The sequence below is a fragment of the Salarias fasciatus genome, chromosome 20, assembly GCF_902148845.1.
Source record: "Salarias fasciatus chromosome 20, fSalaFa1.1, whole genome shotgun sequence".
Classification (NCBI taxonomy): Eukaryota; Metazoa; Chordata; class Actinopteri; order Blenniiformes; family Blenniidae; genus Salarias; species Salarias fasciatus.
The window spans coordinates 12457956-12476667 of record NC_043764.1 but is presented as its reverse complement, the minus strand read 5'-3'; the positions used below and the strand labels follow the sequence as shown (position 1 = coordinate 12476667).

General features: G+C 41.9%; 1 protein-coding gene and 1 long non-coding RNA gene across 2 annotated transcripts in view; both read left to right on the top strand.

Moving 5' to 3' along the window:
* Positions 1-18712, top strand: part of tshz2 (teashirt zinc finger homeobox 2) — a 44898-nt gene that overhangs the window by 2666 nt on the left and 23520 nt on the right. The window lies entirely within an intron of this gene.
* LOC115408893 (uncharacterized) overlaps positions 14051-18712 on the top strand; it is a 20983-nt gene continuing 16321 nt past the window's right edge. Inside the window, exons 1-2 of the long non-coding RNA XR_003933804.1 lie at positions 14051-15325; positions 16505-16511. This is a non-coding gene — a long non-coding RNA (uncharacterized LOC115408893). The remainder of the gene's footprint in view (positions 15326-16504; positions 16512-18712) is intronic.

Below are 18712 nucleotides of genomic sequence, written 5' to 3'. Positions count from 1 at the left end.
TTCTCGCGTTCTCGTTCCCTCTCTCTCTCCCTCTCTCTCCCTCTCTCTCTCCCTCTCTCTCTCAATCTCTCTTCTCCTGTATTCTTGAAGGCTCTTTGCAGCTGTAACTCATTTCACTTGATGACTTTACTGGGGTTACAGAGAGTGACGACAAATTGATTACCTGGCAGAGCAAGAATGGAGCGAAGAGAGGCGCAGGCTGACAGTCATGTTATAATAATATGTTTAATGATGTGTGGAAGGGGAACAAGGAGAGAGGAGTATTGAAATAAGAGCATGGAAGATGCAAAGGAATAGGTTTCATTTTTGTAGGGCTCTTAAAGATGCAGTATCTTACCCCCCCCCCCCCCCCCCCCCCCCCCCTTCTCCTTAGTGGAAATAGTGTTTTGCAAGGTGTTGTAGTAAAAATAAATGCTATTCCCGGCTCAAGCATTTATTCAGAGGACATTTTGCATCTAGGGTGCTTGTGTTCTCCTCTGGGAATTGTATTATTAATAGGCGTATTTGTAAATGTAAGACCACAGACGCTTCCAGTAAAGGCCAGTTGTATCTGATTTACTTTCTTTACATGCATATGGTTATCTAAAATGCCAATTACTCACCGGTCCAGAGTGGGATGCACTGAACTAAACCTTTGCTTTATCATGGAGAGAGCACCTCTAAGACAAGAGGCCATCAGGCTGCAAGACTCCTGGATGAAATGTGTGTATCAGGTTTATATACGGTGTAAATGTAAAGCTCTGTAAGTGCATGAGATGCATTTTTGAGTGAAGGGAGCCATATGTTATTTTGTGGCCGTGGGAGTATTCCCCCTTTTTTTTTTTTCTTTTTTTTTTTTTTTACAATAGCTCTGTGCCTCAAACCGTTAGTCCAATTTGCTGTTAACAAGATAAATTGGAGAACAGACAAAGGCATTAAGTGTTGCAGTGCCAGCTAGTGACTGACAGCAGCTTGTGGGAATTGGCTAGCAGAAATTCCTCCTAAGTGGTTTGTTCAGAAAACATCCTCCGATCAAGGCAGATGTTGTTTATCCAGTTTAGGTAGAAAAAGGGAAGTCCATTTTGAATGACAAAAAACAAAAAAAGAAAAATAGAAAAATGGCAGCGAGAGTGTGTTATTGTATTTATTTAAAATACCAGCTTCCCACCCTCCTCCCCCCCAGCTTTCACTCGTCTTTTGTCTTTAAACAGCATTTCTTTGTTTTCTCTTAATTTGCTCATAATTATTTAACTCTCACTGGATTTCAAAACATTTTTTTAAATATATGTGATATTGTGCATTTTTTTGTTGAGGCGAGTTTTTTTTCTTGAAATCAGATCTGAGCTCCACCAGGACGATAATATTGATTTTAATATCTTTTTTTCTCGTCAACTTGTGTCTGACAGCTCGTCTTTTTTGTCTTTCCAAGCTTCTCCGTGCACCTGATTCGATTAGCTGCAGGATTTACAGCTGCGGCGTTACGAGTTCAGCTTCTGAGTGATCAGGGTAATTATATTAGTGTTATGAAACTGATCAATCGGGCGACATCGTGACGGAAGATTCCAGGTGACTGCGTCTTTTTATCTCCCGGGTTTTAGTAAATACACGGTGATCAGGGGTGGAACCACAGGGAGGAGAGGCAAGAAAACGAAGATGCAGATCTGTGTGTGTAGGCTTTTTTTTTTTCTTTTCTGCATGTCAGAAACGAACCAACACACCCACCTCAGAGACAGTTTTTTAAAAGACCCCACCCACCCTGGACATCGCCTGTTCTCCCTGCTGCCCTCCAGCCATGAGAGTTAGTCTCTCTCTCTCACACACACACACACACACACACACACACACACACACACACACACACACGCACACACACACACAGTAGACTTTAGGTGCAATAATTTCTCCATCCCTGAGTTATGATCTGCATTATTTATTCACTCTTACATATAGTCTATTAAGTATCTACTTGGCTGCTCCCCATTACAGAGATTGCCACAGCGAGGCGTTGCACTGTAGACTTGGCTTTTTGCCTTCTTCCTGCAGCCGGGATTCGAACCCAGCTCCCCGACACCAAAGGTCAGCAGGAAATGTATTTATTCTTATAAATATTGTTTTCCAATTCATTTTGCATTGCAAACTAGAGCTGTACACCTGTATTTATTCCTTAAACAATTATATTTTACTCTAAATTTAATTGCAGCTAATGCACATTAATGGTGTTTGGTCATTTTTTTTTTTTTATCTCATCCTGAGTGGGGAAAAAACAAAACATGAGTAAAGTTACCAAAAAAAAAAAATTATCATTAGTAGTCATTAAATCTGAGTTTTCTCCCTCTGTGCTGCATCTCTCTGAATAGATGTCAACCAGGCAAACATTTTGTTTTGATCAAGTCCAGCCTTGAAATTTTCCTTCGCTCATGAGCAAACCAAACTACATGCTTACACTTTGTTGCAAAGCTTGCAATTTTCTAACTTTGCAGGCGCTGCCCATAGAGACACCCTTTTAATAACTTTCTCCTCATCAGCTAGTTTTTTTTTTTTTTGCTGTATTTTCTCACCACACTGAAGATTGTATGAAAAAAAAAAAAAAAAAAAAAGCGCAGCAACATGGAGTCAGGTGGTTTTAATGTGATCTCGCCGCATTTCCTCCCGCATGCTCGTTATGTGACAGGTGTAGACGGCTAATAGTTTGTGAAAGCTTTTGTTTGCGCGCGAGGCAGACAGGGTGGTGCACTGTCTAGGTGATAAGAACCAAGACTCATGTGCCCTCCAGCGCAGTGATCTCTCTCCTCCGCGCCGCCGCGCTCTCCTGTGTGGAAAAAACAGCCTGTTATGATTGGTCTCAAGGCAAGTGCCTGTGCAGCGTTGCACCTCTCTACAGCAACTGCTCATTCACCTTGCCTTCCCTCTGAGACCTGCACTAGTTTCCAGGCAAATGACACAATTTGATATGCCGTTGGGGTGATTCATGTGGATAATGTTTCCGTGTGATCATCACTGCAGAAAAGAGACTATTTCTTGTTATGATTTTTTTTTTTTTTTTTTTTTCGTTTTTACTCATTAAGTCTGACAATAACTAGAATATTGGGAGAGTTTATTGCGAGGAGGCTAAAACTCATTATTTCTGCAAGACATTCCAAGTACAAAAGAAATTATGTTATGGTATTTTGTCCAGGTCCCTACAGATGTAATGATTTACAGAGCAAAATGGGGAGGAGACTTTATAGCTGTGGTTGTTCATTTATGTGGATTTAGAGGATAGGAATGCAGGGCGAGCTTACAGTTAATACAGTAGCAGTGTGGGCCTGGTATTGATTGCACAGAGGGGGTATGTGGTACGTCCTGTATGGTTTATTGTAAAACAGACTGTAACTCATGTGCTTTATGTTATTGTAATGATATACATCCCCACCATAGTTTATAACTTTGTAATTTATACCCCGGGCAGTTTCGTCAAGCCTCCGTCGGTGTCCCTGCGAAGTCAAAAGGATTTAAGTGAAAACATCCATCTTGTACTTGTTGACCTACATGTGTAGTCAGTCACAGGGCACGCATGTCGGCCATATGGTTTGGAGGGTTTTTTATTAACAATCACAGCCGGATCAGGTTAACCTAACCTGAGCCGCTTTTTCTGAAAAGAGGCTTTGCTATATTGTTTCAAAAAGTCATCCTTTTCTCCTCTGTTCTCTGATTTCAGAGGTGGAGACCAACGGAGGTTCCTGTTGCTGCTTTAATTCAAGAGCAGCGTGATAATTGAACGCATAATTCGTGCACAGCAACAGCAGCAAAAAAAAAAACAAAAAAAAAACAGACCACGGGTTAAAATTCCTTTATATCATATACTGTGCAATGATGCAAAATGCCTGTTAATGAATGAATGTGACATTTCCCTTCAATATGAGAGCGCGAAAAGACGGAGAAAACATTAATCTTAAGTTATCCGCGGTGTACCTGATTTGCTTCTTATCAAATCCTTAATGAGCTTCAATTAAGATTTATTATGCAAATTAACCCTCAGCTGCTACTGACTGCAGGAGCAGGAGCTATGACAATATTGTGCTAATGGCGTGATCTGTAACAATTACAAAGGTAAACTGCCTTCACACTGCATGCTCCGGGAGTTTCCTGAGAGGTCATGCCTCCAAACATGTTCTCAGCTGCGCTGGATATTTGTAGCATTGTTCATGAGGCCTCTGTTCAGGTGTTTTTTTGAGAAAATGTTAGATAAAAATACAAAAGTAGCATTGATTTGAGACGCATTCTTAGCATCGCTGTGATGTTTACATGTCTAGAGAGACGGCCTGGATGTGAGATAGTGGATATATTAGAGGAAGTTGAAGTTTCCAGGCAGGCGGAGAAGAGGAAGGCCTCAGATTCATGAATGTAAAGAAGGAGAACACAGAGATGGTGCAGTAGTAGATGAGGTAAATGAATAAGATACAATCCAGTTTTTTCTGAAAAAAAGATTTCAGCTAAGTTTTACTGGAGAAAAGAAAAGTTCCTTGATAAAGCGCGAGTCCCATCCTTGCTGAACTTCTAAATAAAGCTCAGCAGCAGCGTGCCCGGCGCTCCGATCGCTGTGGTTACTGCAGACGAGGAGGTTACGACCAGAGGAAGAGCTGCTGGACACTTTACTCCAGCACTGTATGAAGTTGTGAACCTTGCACCTTTTGTAACTTCATTTAGCACGAGGCTGATGGCTTCCTGACAGCTTTATAGCCCACATGTTTTATGAGTCGTCATGCAGTGCAATTACATCGGACCTAATTTGATGAATCAAGTCAATGTTCCGCCGCCTCCGTTGACCTTGGTGGCCTGTGATCGTCTGTCTCTCTTCGGGGGTCACGCAGAGGCTTTCGCACGTACAATTCAGTCACGCTCAGGCAGGAGGAGAAAGAAATAACATCAACTTCAACATGCACCTCTTATTACTGCCAGTCAGGTTTGTGCTGATTCGCAGGGAGCCATTGTCTGTTTTAAAAGCCCTCGCTTTAAATTAATCAGCCAGTCAAAGCAAAATAATGCACCTCTAATTCCCGCGCATAGCTTGTGAAAATTATCCCTGATGTCTTATAATTACTTTTATGATAAAAGATAAGATGTCATGAAATGAAATTACTATTCATCCGTCCATTCATCGACTTCTGATTTGCTGAGATGTCGCAGAAAGCGCCGCTAGCTTGCAAGCTCACGCAGATACATCGGAGTTTCAGTCTGTACGTGTCGATCGGCCAAGAAGAACACGACGAGTGGCGTCACGCACAAAACGGAGCATTCAAATGAAGGTTTTGGGTGTTTCAGACTTGAGGTCGATCAGGTGGACGTTTTAGCCCAATGACTGCAAACTCTACTAAAAAAAATCTACAACTAAAAGTCATGGTGAGCCAGCTGCAGACATTTCTCCAATCACACATGAGTGACTCTGCTGAATACTGAGTCGATTTTCACCTCCTTCTTCTACATAGTAAACAAAAACAACACAAAACTAAACAAAGTAAGAGTGTTCAGCGGGTAGTAATTGACATTGCACTGTAAGTTACATTATTGTCATCAACTCCTCTCAGTATACATCATGAAGGCCAGTCTGCTGAATGGACAGTTTGTGTGCTTTTCAGGATTTACTCGAATAAACAGGTGCAGTTTGGGTACGATTTCTAAAACAACTTGTTTAAAATCTGTTAAAACAGTGCATGGTCAGTCATGTGCTGTAGTGAATAATTTTTTAAGCTATAAATCAAGTAATATGTTTGATATTTGAGGTTTTTGGACTTTTCATTGGATTTTATATGAATAGGTGTTTGTGAAACAAATGATGTAATGGAACAATAAGCAACATTTTCTATACGTGCCTCATGAAGGATTAAGGTTTTTCACATTTAATCACAATCCCTACTTCGATATTTTCTCTTGACACACGGGTTCCAGTGTGTCCAGATTGACTTTCCTCCTTTCATCATCTGTAAAACCGCCCTGTTATAGCCTTCGACAGAGCTCACAATCATATATTTAGTGTTCAAAAAACACTTTTTGGGGCTTTATTGAGCATCAAAACATAAAAGCATTAAGAAGTCCATCTACAGTAGCTACAGTTGTTTTTAAATTGCTCAAGAATAAGTTGTTTTAATGAAATAAAAGTCGTTAATTGACTCTAAAAGAAATAGTCAAACTTTCGGGATGGCTTTACATTTTGTACATGGCTCCTAATGGTCATCGTGCACACTGCTTTTAACAGCCAGTGAAAAGCTTCATTTCCAAATGAAACACATATAGTATAGTAGTTAAGTAATAACTTGAATCGGTGCCACTGAAATAAAAAGCGAGCGGCGCTGTTAGCTGGCTAATTGTTCGGCGTATTGTTAATGCTTTCTGTGCCGTTATCTAACACAACTCTTCCCTCAGTGCAAACGCTGATTTAGGAGGTAGAAACCGCGGCTTTGTAATTAGCAGAGCTTTCACATCCTGAATGGCTCATTTGATAATTTTTGTTAGCAGCAAACAAGTTCTAATGTCAAACTGAATGTAACGTGACGAGAAGAAAGAGTCGTGGTTTTTTTTGTTTTGTTTTGTTTTGTTTTGTTTTGTTTTGTTTTGTTTTGTTTTGCCTCGTGGTGGGGGGCCCGGCAGATCATGCACTCTATTAAACACATTACCATCCGGCGCCCCCGCCACACTTTGAGGTGTCGAAGAAACCAAAACCATGGATTTAGAGAAAACATGATTGAAGACAGGTTCGATATAGCACTGCATATTGCCTTTTTTAAACCAATGGTTAGGTTTTTTTTTTTATGGAATGGATAGTTTATCAAAAGAGATCTGTCTGGAAAATTGATTGTTCGTGAATCATTTATATGTTTAGTGGTAGTAATAGAATTAAAAATTGAAGAACAGTTTAAAGCATTCATCTGTCCAATCTATCCATTTATCTAGCTATTTTTAACATCCAGTATCAAATAAGAAATGGTAGAAGAAAAAAATACATGTCATTTTTGTCTGTACTTGTGCACAGGTAGATAGATTCAATGTGAAATGACTTATCTTTTATATATATAGTGTACAGTCAACAGCATATTATATTAAATTATATTATATCAGGAGATAAGTGGATAAAAGCTGAAGATATTTACATTTTTGCAGAAAGTAACTGTTAAATGCTTTTTTTTTGTAATCTTATCACCTGAAATGCATTTGGCACGCTGAACTGAACTCCGCCGGAGTCTTCGGGACTGCTCTCCTTGGGGCTGCGCCTGCCTGTTTGTGTCTACAGTATGTGCTGAGCTAGTCTGTTGAAACAGCTTAATTGATACTCATTAAACAGCAGTGACAGCTTAGGTGTCCGTGATGAATGTAGAATAATTCTGTTGTACTTACAACTTGATTAAGGAGAAGCACACAACATGTCGGTGTTTTAGCCTATGGCTCGGCCCCGAACGCACTTATCCAGCTACTTAAGATGATTTCTTATTGGTTGTGCTGCCTGCAAAGACGCCCTCAACTTAATCTGAAGTAATTGCGTGCGCTTGACATACAGAACTTTTCAAAGTATAACGCATAAGAAGAATCATATTTTCAGTGGGGGATTAAAAATAGCTTTTAGTTTATTTGACTTTGATTCTGATAGATTTTGTGCGCAGTGCAACACCTTCCAATAAACTCCATCTGAAATGCGAATTATGTTGACTTTTCTTTGTGTTTATTCAGCCACAGTCTGGCATTTTCGTACAATAATAAAGTCAATGGATGTCAGGCAGATGAAAAATGTGCATCTTGTATTATTTCAGTTAGAAATTAGAGGCATTTGGAATTGGTTCAGAATTGACTGTCTTTGTAATGAGCGCATGACGAATGGTACAATTTAGAGGAGAAAATGAATGCCGGGAAACCAAAAATATTATTCTGCAGCATTTTATATGCCATGATTTTCCATGAAGATGAACTAATTTCACTAAATACCCCATAAAATCTACTCATAATATTTTTCTACATTGTCATAGAGACGTAGTTCACAGAGTGAAGACGGGGTCACGGGGGCATGAGGCTGATGCTCAGCTAACCCTATCTCAGTCATCTCTTTTTTGTTTGTTAAATTTTTTTTTTGCTCCGACGACCACGGAGAAAACATTCAGATCCTTATCGCTCGCAGATTTCAGCTCCCCGCATTGCTGACATCTGATTATTAAACAGAAAGGGCCCTTTCTAAGTTTTCCAGAATACATGAAAAGAAGAGGGGGAATTTCCACAGAGGACGGATTTACAACTTTATCCTCACATGATTAATATTACACAGGGAGGTCTTTGTACAGGAAGCGGCATGTCTAATTATGGTCCAACTGTGTCTTGACGGAGAGCAAACACGGTGCCAAAGGGCTGCCAGTAGGAACTGTACCGACACGTCACACCGACGGCCCGCGTGGGCGTGGGGTGACGCCATCGTCGCCCAGATCTCGCCAGGCGATTGAGCAACGGCAGAAGCCGGGCGCTCTCTCTTGGCGGGACACGTCCAGCTGGCGTCGACGCTGCGGGCATATGGGTTCAAGCTTGAGTAGAACCCAACGCCGTGGCGCGTTCTCAAGGTTGCGCGTCTCCACCAGACACGCTAGCGACACAATCCGTGACCTCGCGGGGCGGTGACTGCGGTGCGTCCACATTGGCTGCACTTTTAAGAGCAGATGCAGATTCATCACCCCCCCCCCCCCTCCCCCCTCTTCGCAAGAATTTCAGGGACTCCGTGTCCTCCCACGTTTGCCTGTTCATCATATATCTCAGGCCCAGACACTCAAGAGGTTGCTCGCCAGGCCAGCCATAACTTATCCTGTCTATCACGGCGGGACCCGTGTTTTCCTGCTCGATTTTCAGCTGTTACTTGTAAACCAGAACAGCATTCTCCAGATTAACTGAGTGACAGGGAGGCCTCTAAAAGCAAACTTTAATAGTACAATATGTTACAGTCATATTTTATGGCTCTTGCTGTGTGAGGCCAAGTATATGCGCGCGTGTGTGTGTGTGTGTGTGTATGTGTGTGTGGACAGATCTGCTCGAGGATCAGATAGACCCACATTGCACCTCAGGGAGTGTAGAAAATAATGGTGTTGTGTTACCGCTGTTTTTCATTAGGCTGGTCATGTTAATACAGGTGTACACAGCACAGGAAATCTGGCTGGACCTGATCAGATTTAAAACAAAAAAACAAAAAAAAAAAAAAACTGGTTTTCAACATCACTCACCATCCGTCGATCCATCTTCTCTCATTCATCCGTCACAGACCCGATCCCAGCTGACACTGGGCGAAAGGCACGGACAGTCGGAGTCTCACGGTTTTGACTGAACTGGAAAAACTTCAAAGGGATTTCAGTTTGATCAGAACCAGAGTCAGAAAAAGCATCATTTATCTGAAAGGGGCGATTCAGGTGACGCTGAGGTGTAGCTCAGACATATTCCATTCATACATTACAAATATTACTGAGAGAGATTGTCCAAAGTGTAAAGAAATGGATAAATACAGAAGATCAGATCTGCATGGTATGTGGCCACTTCATTGTTTCTGGTACAATATTCACACCTGGAGCTCTTTCAGTGTCTATTCTTTCATATTTGGCCAATCACAGGGCCACTGTTCTCACAAAGTGAATTAATACTGTTATTTGAAAGAACAAATCCCAACAGAAGTACATCTAGAACATCATCTACATATAGATTATCACCTGATACGGTGCAGCTCTTGTAAATGTGTGAAAGAGTTGTTAAAAAAGTTCCTTAAAGAAAGGAAATTAACCTCAGTTTGCTATGAGCTGCTAATTTTAATCCACATTTTCATATAATTTTTAATTTAATGCCCTAATTACATGGCATCTTTATCTCAAAAGAGGTTGAGATATGGTTGAAATGACCTTCCTGTTCCGATAACCTTTGAAACCGGCGTTTGATTAATTTCCGGAAATTGGTTCTCAGGCCTCAAAAAATGGAGAAAGGGCCGAATGTGGCCCGCGGGCCGACAGTTGCCCATCACCGACCTGTATCCCGAGCCCTGTAGTGACGGACCGACCTGTTAAAGGCTGTTAAAGTGTCAGTGCGAAAGGTGAGCCATTCTGCTGGCTCCAGTAATGTGCGTGACAGGAAGTGCATGCAAACTCTACACACCATCACATAAAAACGCCTGGAATCGAACCATGCAGTGAAGTGCTAACCACTACCCCACATACTCCTTTCAGCTGTATTTTTTTTTTTTTATTTACTTGAAGCGTGCATGCATGCATGCCTCTGTGTCAGTCCGCAAAAAGTCATTGATATAGAACAAACTGTCAAAATAAGTTCTGTTCAATCCAAAACCGTTTAAGGTGTCAAGGACACATTTTCCTCCCTCCCATATCCTGACAAACATTGAGTCAGCAATTGTCTGTTGTATTTTTCAGCGCTGGTATCTCGTGCTCCCCCCACCCTGGGCCATTTTAAAGTTGTAGAAAGTGGTCATTTTCTCTGTGTCAGTGGGAGGTCAGCGCTGTGGCAGTCGGCAGAGCTATTCAGTCTGCTGAAACAGAGTCTATTGGGAACCTTAAAGACATTTCGTCCGGCGCAGCCGCCTCTCGCTGTCTGTCTCTCTGACACACCCGCGCCAAAGTCGGGGGAAAAAAAACTTCAAACGTTTGTTCGATTGCTTCCAGATCCTCAAACTTTTATTCCGACAACTGACGCACGTGACACGACTCGGCTGTCAATTGAGAGCGCGCTTATTAAACCGACACGTAGGGATCCTGTTGGATATTCCCCTATTTGCATACCCTGTGTGGCCATTTGTCCTCTTGTCAGAGCCGCTTCTCGTTATGTTTAGCTCGCGCGCGGTCTGAACATCTACCTGTCCTCCCAGCTCTCCGTCTCGCCGGCAGCGGAAGTGACTGACGTGTCCTCTCGGCGCCGCGCCGCGTATCCCTGGTAACTGTCGCCCGGGGCCCACTCATCCCTAAAATGCAACAGAGGTCATGCACAGATCATTGCTTTAGCCAAAGGGCCCTGACTTTAACACAGAGTGACCCGTGTGGGACAAAGTGGCACAGTGTCTGGTCACAGATGGATCTGGAAATAACAGGAGAATAATCTGCTTGCTCATCACTATCACACACACAGTCTGCTTGTTTTCGCTGGAGTAGAAAGCCGCCTCGGACGAGAGTTAAAGGTGAGATTTGTTTCAAAAACATTTCTCGTCATATGTCTTTCTAACTCATGGCTTGTATTTTTAACCACTTGACTTTTTTGCTGCACAACTTTTGGAATATTGGACACAACTAATGCAATACACACATTTTATTCTATAAAATAAAATTCTGCAATCCTTAATTCTACAATTGAAGGCTTGTCTTTAACTGTACCATTTCCATTTATTTTCTAAGACCTCGCTTCGGCTCACTTTCAGCGGTAATATTGACTTTACCCTGATTGCGCTAAAAGTATTTAAAGGTGACCGCTATATCGTTGTCTGCGTGGTAATAATGACACGCTAAGTAAGTCAAGTCTGATTAATTAACTAATTAAAGCTGAAGATATCAGATGTCATCGTAATGATCTTGTTGACAGCTCTTCAGCCCGCACTTCAGCAACCCGGCTAACGTCAGCAGTGGCGAACGAGACCGAGTCCCGCTCAACGTCTGGAGATCCATTTTAAAAGAACAACATTTTATTTAAAATGTGACGTAGCTCAGAATTTGATCTAGAGGTGATGTCAGGCTTACTCAGCAAACTTTTCATGAAAAAATTGTTAAAATCTACATTTTAGATGTTTGTCAAACTGTCAAACCTGAACATGAACTCTTCTTCATGCCGCCCTTTCTAAGAAACTACATTCTCCTATAAACATAATAAAATATATATATATATAAAAAATCTACATAAAAAGACCTGCTTTTCTTGTGTTGGTGAAACAATATCATTAGATTTTATTCTGTTCTCTTCTCTAAAGTTGTAAATGGATGTAAAACGAGATGATAGCCAACAGCTTTATTTTGTGGTTTGGCAATGACAAAAGACAGATGTCATTACAAGCTGTAACATGTACGAATAGGAAGCTTTTATCTCTCCGACTATCTGTGTGACTCAGAGGGGCACATTTACGTACCGAGCAGTCGCGGCAGTGGCGATGGGACATAACACATTCGTTGTTGAAATGGTGCACAATGCAAGCCACTTTTAATATAATTGCTGCTCAATAGCAGAAAAAGTTTTTCAATTTTCCCCCAGAAAATTCAACAATTTCAATTTAAAAAAAAAAAAGTTACTTCCACGCGCTTTGATAATGTCATAATATGTAGTTCTGTGCTTTGGAAACTAGTCGGTCTCTTTCCTTTCACAGCTGGTGATTTCCTGCCTGCGAGTGTGTAATTATTACTAACCAGGAATCCCTCGGTGAATTAGTTGTTGACGTGGTGAATCAGGCTGATCCGTCTTCTGCGGGTTTGGGGGGTGGAGTGGCCATGTTGGTCCTCCGGCTTCGCTGTTGTGATACTTCTTTCCCTAAACCTGTCTGCCGCGTCCTCACATGCTCACGTCGTGGCAAATAACACTTATTGGTGCGGTATGACTATTTAGAGAGTGTGAAATCTGGATTTATCCCTTCATTCTGAGAGGCTTGTGATTGAGGGTGGATTTGTAGCTCCGTCCAGGCCTCCTCACTGCAGACTGGCGAGTTGAGACAAGAAAAATGATTAAAGTCATGGTTTAGGAAGTACGTTTATTTAATAAGAGTTTCAAATATGCGAGTGCGACTTCTAGAAAAAGCTCCTCATGTACCCCCTCAGTAATAGAGTGTAGGGCAGATTTTAATTAATTTATTTATTTAGCATGTGTTGGTGCTGTTTGCATGTGTTTCCGACATGCTGCGTGGCAGCCCTCACGCCACTGGCAGCGGCCCAGCTGAAAAGTTCCGGTACTGTCCAGACGCATCCTTTAGGGACCTCATCAGCCCCTGAATTTCCTTCCCCTCACGCCTGAGGGCATCCATATTCATTTCCTCCTCTGATTTGGGGGAAAATGATGAAAGGCTGGCTTTTTTCCCATCTCTTATTTCCTGCCAAGGTTGCCTGCATTTCAATGCGACGTAAATCTGCAAAGACCCGCGAACCCCCGTTCCCTTTTGGACACGAGCGGCTCCATGTTATTAGTATCATGCCATGTCAGAAATGAAAACAGTCCCAGAGTTGTGACTGTAGCACCTCGGATATTTTATGTAGATCATTCATCCAGTTGTAACAGTAACCCCCAGTTAAATTACCGAGATTTCGCCATCGGTCTGCTTCTCATGAAATAAATATCTCATCCACTGTCGAGTCAGGAGGACTTGATGATATCATGAAGATAACTGCGCCGGTTTGAAATAAACCTGTGATTAAACTGGTGGGTGGGTATTTACTCTTACCGGAGACGGGAAATGAATGTTAATGAAAATAACAGTCAGTAATAACCCAACTCTGTAATTATTGGCATGCTTTGATGATGCCATATATACTCAACACACACACACACACACACACACATGCGCCTACTTAACGAAACCTCAGGTAGACGATGGGCTCCGCCAGCAAGATCCTGCCCTCACAAAACGGCGCTCGGGGTGGAGAGGCCCCGGCCCAATGACGAAGCGGGCTTCGGGTTGCCGAGACAACCCTAAACACACATGTACACAAAGGAACGGCCCCGCTGTGAGAGAGGATCATCTCCACCTCTGTCGCTCCACTCGCAGGAATGCACTCCTGCCCTACAGGCGTACACTGCAGAGTGTGTGTGTGTGTGTGTGTGTGTGTGTGTGTGTGTGTGTGTGTGTGTGTGTGTGTGTGTGTGTGTGCGCTTTTCAAGCATCCCCACACTGATCATTATTCAGCGCACACCATTCGTTGAGTTTGTGCTCACACCTGGAACACCAGGAAGTGAAGAAGCATAGACGTCACTGTTTTTTCACTGTTTTTTTTTTCTTCCCCCCCCCTTGAAGTGCTTCCTTATTGGTAACAAAGCTGAGATTTTTAACAAGCACGGGAATTCAGCTTATTGTGCAATAGAATGTTCCTAACAGAAAAAAAAAAAAAAAAAAAAAAAAAAAAGAAGAAGATGAAGAACTTTCCGGATGAATAACAGTGTGTTTCAAAATTAAAAGCTGATTTTCCAAAAGTGGTGGTCGGCAAAATTTCCTATCACAAGCTGCCTGTTTTGTCCCACGTTGTCACTGTGACAGCTCACTCGCAAAAGATGGCACTCGATAGTTTCCACCAGTGGATTTATAGAGCTCAGAACTTAAGTCCGCATTGTTTGGCGGCAAAATCTGGGCCACATGTGATAACAGTATTATCCCTCTGTACAGTAAGCGTGCCGACACTCATGCAACTGTCTGTCATCCGGGGCCCGAACGATGCAAAATAGCTGGCGGCTGTGGGTGTGTGATAGACCTCCAGCTTTAACTCTGCACGGGGAGAGCGTGTGGGCACGTATCACTCCGACCCAAACACACTTTTCCTGCTGACTGCTGCAGCAAAAAGTAGTTTGTGCGCAGCAGCAGCAGCAGCAGCAGCAGCCTTTATACGAGAGCGCTTTATATTTTAAGGTGGACATATATTGTCACCTGTGCGTTGGCATGATGCAATTTGTGAAAATGCGCAGGATTTATGGAGGCTGAGCGGGACTCGCAGGTTTCTTGCAGCGCCGGTCATCTATTGGCCAAATCACTTATTCAAAGTGTGCTAAGTTTTTCCATGAGGTTTTTCTGTAAATTAATAAAATTCTTACTCTGGGCTGAGCGGAGCGAGCAACACTGGGCTGATATATATTTATATATAAAGGAACTTTATGTTAGGCCATCTGGAAAATGCAGGTTTTTAAAGAGGGTGAGTAAAACTTAAGCGCTGCTACGGGACACAATTCAGCTAATTGTAAACAGCTGCAGGTGATATCACCCTTCAGAGTACAAGACAAAGCAGGGGCAGAAAAAAAAAAAAAAAACAAAGCTCAGGATTTAAAGGAACACTGCAATCCTGCCTGACCTACTGAGGAAAATATAAAGTGTCTTTTTTAACAATAAATGACACCAATTTAGTTTGTCCTCAAGTGACAGTTTTTTTCTCTCTCTCTCTTTTTTTTTTTTAACTCCCTTCCTGTGAATAGTCATGCGTTTGCACTGCAGCATCCTACAGGCAAAACCCCCACTGCAAAGCCCATTAGAATCAAATGAATGTCAGATTCGGCTAAGTGTTTGCACATGACAAACATCTAACATGGCTAATTGCTGATAAGTGTCAGGGTGAAATGTGTTTTGAGGTTAGGATGGTGCAAAATGGCGTCTACTGTAGTGCAGTTGTAATCTTTTCTTTTTTTTTTTTTTGTCACGGCAAAAAAAAAGCATCTTCAGTGCGTGTGTGTGTGTGTGTGTGCATTGAGTCACAGTAGTAGTTAAGGTCAGTTAAGGAGGAACAGAGTTGCTCATTTTAATGACAGGCTTTTGAAACAAACAGCAAAAAAGAACTTTTCCTCACATTTCAATCAATCAGGGTTTCCTGCAGGTCGTGAAAAATGTTTGGAAAAAAAAAAAGCGGCTATTAAAAGATCTATTGTGTCTGCATTCTGCATCCAAATTCCTTCCTATCACCGGGCATGCGTCTCTCTAGAAACATACAATGGTGGACTGTCTGCACACGAGGCTGATTTTCCCTGAGCACTTATATCCTGCTGCTCGCTACAAGAACCTATTAGGCTCATCAGCTCATAATGAGCGCATTACATCCTGCAAAAATATAAATTAATTACTTTTTAATTGGCTAATCCAGTTCGGGGTGTTCTTTTTTAAAGCATGCACAGGTTGTTTTGTGATTAAAGTGTGCTTACATAAATAATTGTTATATATGTATATGAAGAATTGACTTGAATTTTAGGAAAATACAAGCAAGGTAGTAGATTTCCTTCACTGACTGTTTTTTTTTTTCCCACTTATTTTTTAAAGATTTTATTTAACTGGGAGAAATGGACAATAACAGACTGAAAAAATTAAGCTCCCACACACAGTCTGTAGAACTGAGGGTTTAGAATCACTAAAGAAAAGTCATTACTGCACATTACTGTAAACATGCTCATGAAATCTGCGTCTGAGCGTACACCTTTAAATGATGACTTTCATGTTTTGAAATACATTGCTTCTGTCTGTTCGTCTAACAATCACAGTGCAGTGGTATTCGTCATAGAAGCAGAAACAAGAGGGTGTGCAAAATAAATATACTCTGCAATAAAACACTAAGCTTTACAACTTCATAACAACTTCCTGCTTCCATGGAATGAGCAGGGACATTTCCAAAGAAATCCAGTGTGTAGGTGGCAGAGATTTAATTTAACTTCCGATTAAAAAGTAAAACCTTCTGTGCAGCTGTCAACAAATGTCATTCATGCCTTATGGATCTGACAACAATGTTTTTTGTTTTGTTTTTTTTTAAATAGAGAAAATCAAGAATTTCCCCAAAATGTAGCATTTGCTGTGAGGTAGACAGCATGAGTTAATAATTAAAAACACAAGTTTTATTGTAAATAAGTATGATTTTTACATTACTTAAGTATTTTTTTTGATGTTTTTCATCTGGTCATCTGGCGGAGTGGCCGCAGTCGAAGCAGAAAGGGGGGGATATGTAGACCGAAGCCAGGCCCGTCCCTCCCATCCCTCCATCCTTCACAGCAGATCACACCGCCACTGTGATCCAGTGCCAGAGGATTTTGGATGGGACTTTGATTTTGTGTAAGAAAATACATCTGCTTGAACTGGATAACAGAGTTTATTTATATATTTTACCAGCGATAGAGGCATTTGTTATTCCCACTAACATGTTCACTGGGTTACACTCTCTAATAGTGGAAATTATCTTATCCATTTTCTGTCTCACAGCATGGCAGAAGGTCCACATTTTTTGTTGAATATCTCAAAAAAACAAAAAAAAACTTTTAGTAATTAGTTGTGATCACTAGGAAATAATTAGCACTTATTTCGATAATCAATTATCTTCTCAAGATTTCTAACAAAATGTCAGTAAAAAAGAAAATTCACAGCTGCACATGCGAATGTTTTCCAGCCCGACAAACAGTGACGGGAGGGCTCGATTTACTTTAGAGCCATTTATCAGTTAATCAGAGGAAACAAACACATCAGATTTCATGACTCACGAGGTGGAAAAAAAAAAAGAAAAAAAAAAAAAAAGAAATGCCAGTTCTGTTAGAGGCTGGTTCGTAGTGACTAATCCTCCCGGTCTGGGTTTACCGGAGTTGTGCAGCCTCCAGTGTTGCCATGTAGTAGTGTGACTGGGCACCATCTTGTGTCCTGAGCAATAGCAGCAGGCTGCTGCGTGGCAGCGTACCAGCTGCCTGCAGCGGAGGGTGGAGGGAGGGGGACGAGCGTAGGGGCCGGCCCATCCGCAGATTTGGGTCTGTGAGTTATTGACCCTCCTTGATAAACCCCTCTGAATGACACGGGCATAATTCAGCCTAAAAGTTTGCACTGTCACGGGGATGAGCTAACTGTCGTCGCTGAATATATGGGTGCAATTTTCGAAATAGGTTTATAGCAATTCTTGAGAGAGGAGGGCGAGATAGTGATATTACTGACTTTATCACTGCAGCTGAGCAGCATCTCGCACCTCTCTCGCCTCGGTATCTCTCTATTCCTCCGCTGTGGAGCGGTGAAGGATCACAAAGCACAGCGCTGTAGGTATTACCGGAGCAAAAACAGTCGAGCCCCGAATGTGTGTGTGTGTGTGTGGGTGTGTGTGTGTGTGTGGGGGGGGGGGGGGGGGGGGGGGGGGGGGCTGGAAATGATATGTCATTATTACAGTAATGCTGTATTATCCTAAACTTCATGTTTTTCTTGCTCCCTCTGGTGGGGTTTTACATTTCCTAACTTGATAGAGATTAGGTTTTTCTCAGGATGGAAAATTCAAATTTGAGTGCAGTTTCTTATATATATATTTTTTTTTTCCAAGTCTAATTTAAGGACGTGACCAAAATTTGCTGAAAACTGAGTGAAACAGAATTGCGGCGAATGTAATTTGATAATACCGGACTTGTTGAGCAATGAGCAAAATAATGAGTCATTCTGTCTATAAACTGCACCTTTAATCCCGTCTAATTTCTTCCCAGCCAGGCTGCATTCTTAATGCGTTTTGTCAGTGTAATATGAACAGCTCATTGTTGCAATCTCACAGACAACCCCCCCCCCCACTTCCAACCCCGCCTCCATTTTATTTATTTATTTTTTCCTTTTTTTTTTTTTAATGTGTGGAGACACAGTCTGAACCCATAAGAATCTAATATAGTGAACCCAGTATAGTGCATCCCCATAAATTGATTTTGACCCAGCCTTTTGAACAAAAGGAACACTGTTGCATTGCCATCCACGGCTGATGCCACTCCCTCTTTGGCTCGCGCTGAATACTCCTCTTTAATAGTGTGATGGGTGGTAGCTGGCTGGAAGCAAAAAAAAAAAAAAAAAAGTGCCTTACTTAGTTGGTTGGAGGAGAGGTGGGCAGAGCGAGGATGGGGTTTCTGTGACTGGCACCGATCAATCACTCGGTGAGGGGAAGCTAATGAAGCAGGCTATGGTTTATTAAAGGGTTAGCAGAGAAAAGATTACTGCGGGGGCCTCGGCTTCCCAGAAGCCCCACTGAAGGAGGATGCGGAGCTCCTGTAATGGTTCGGGGCTACCCCATAAAGCAATCAAGGTGTTTACTCTAAGCTGGCG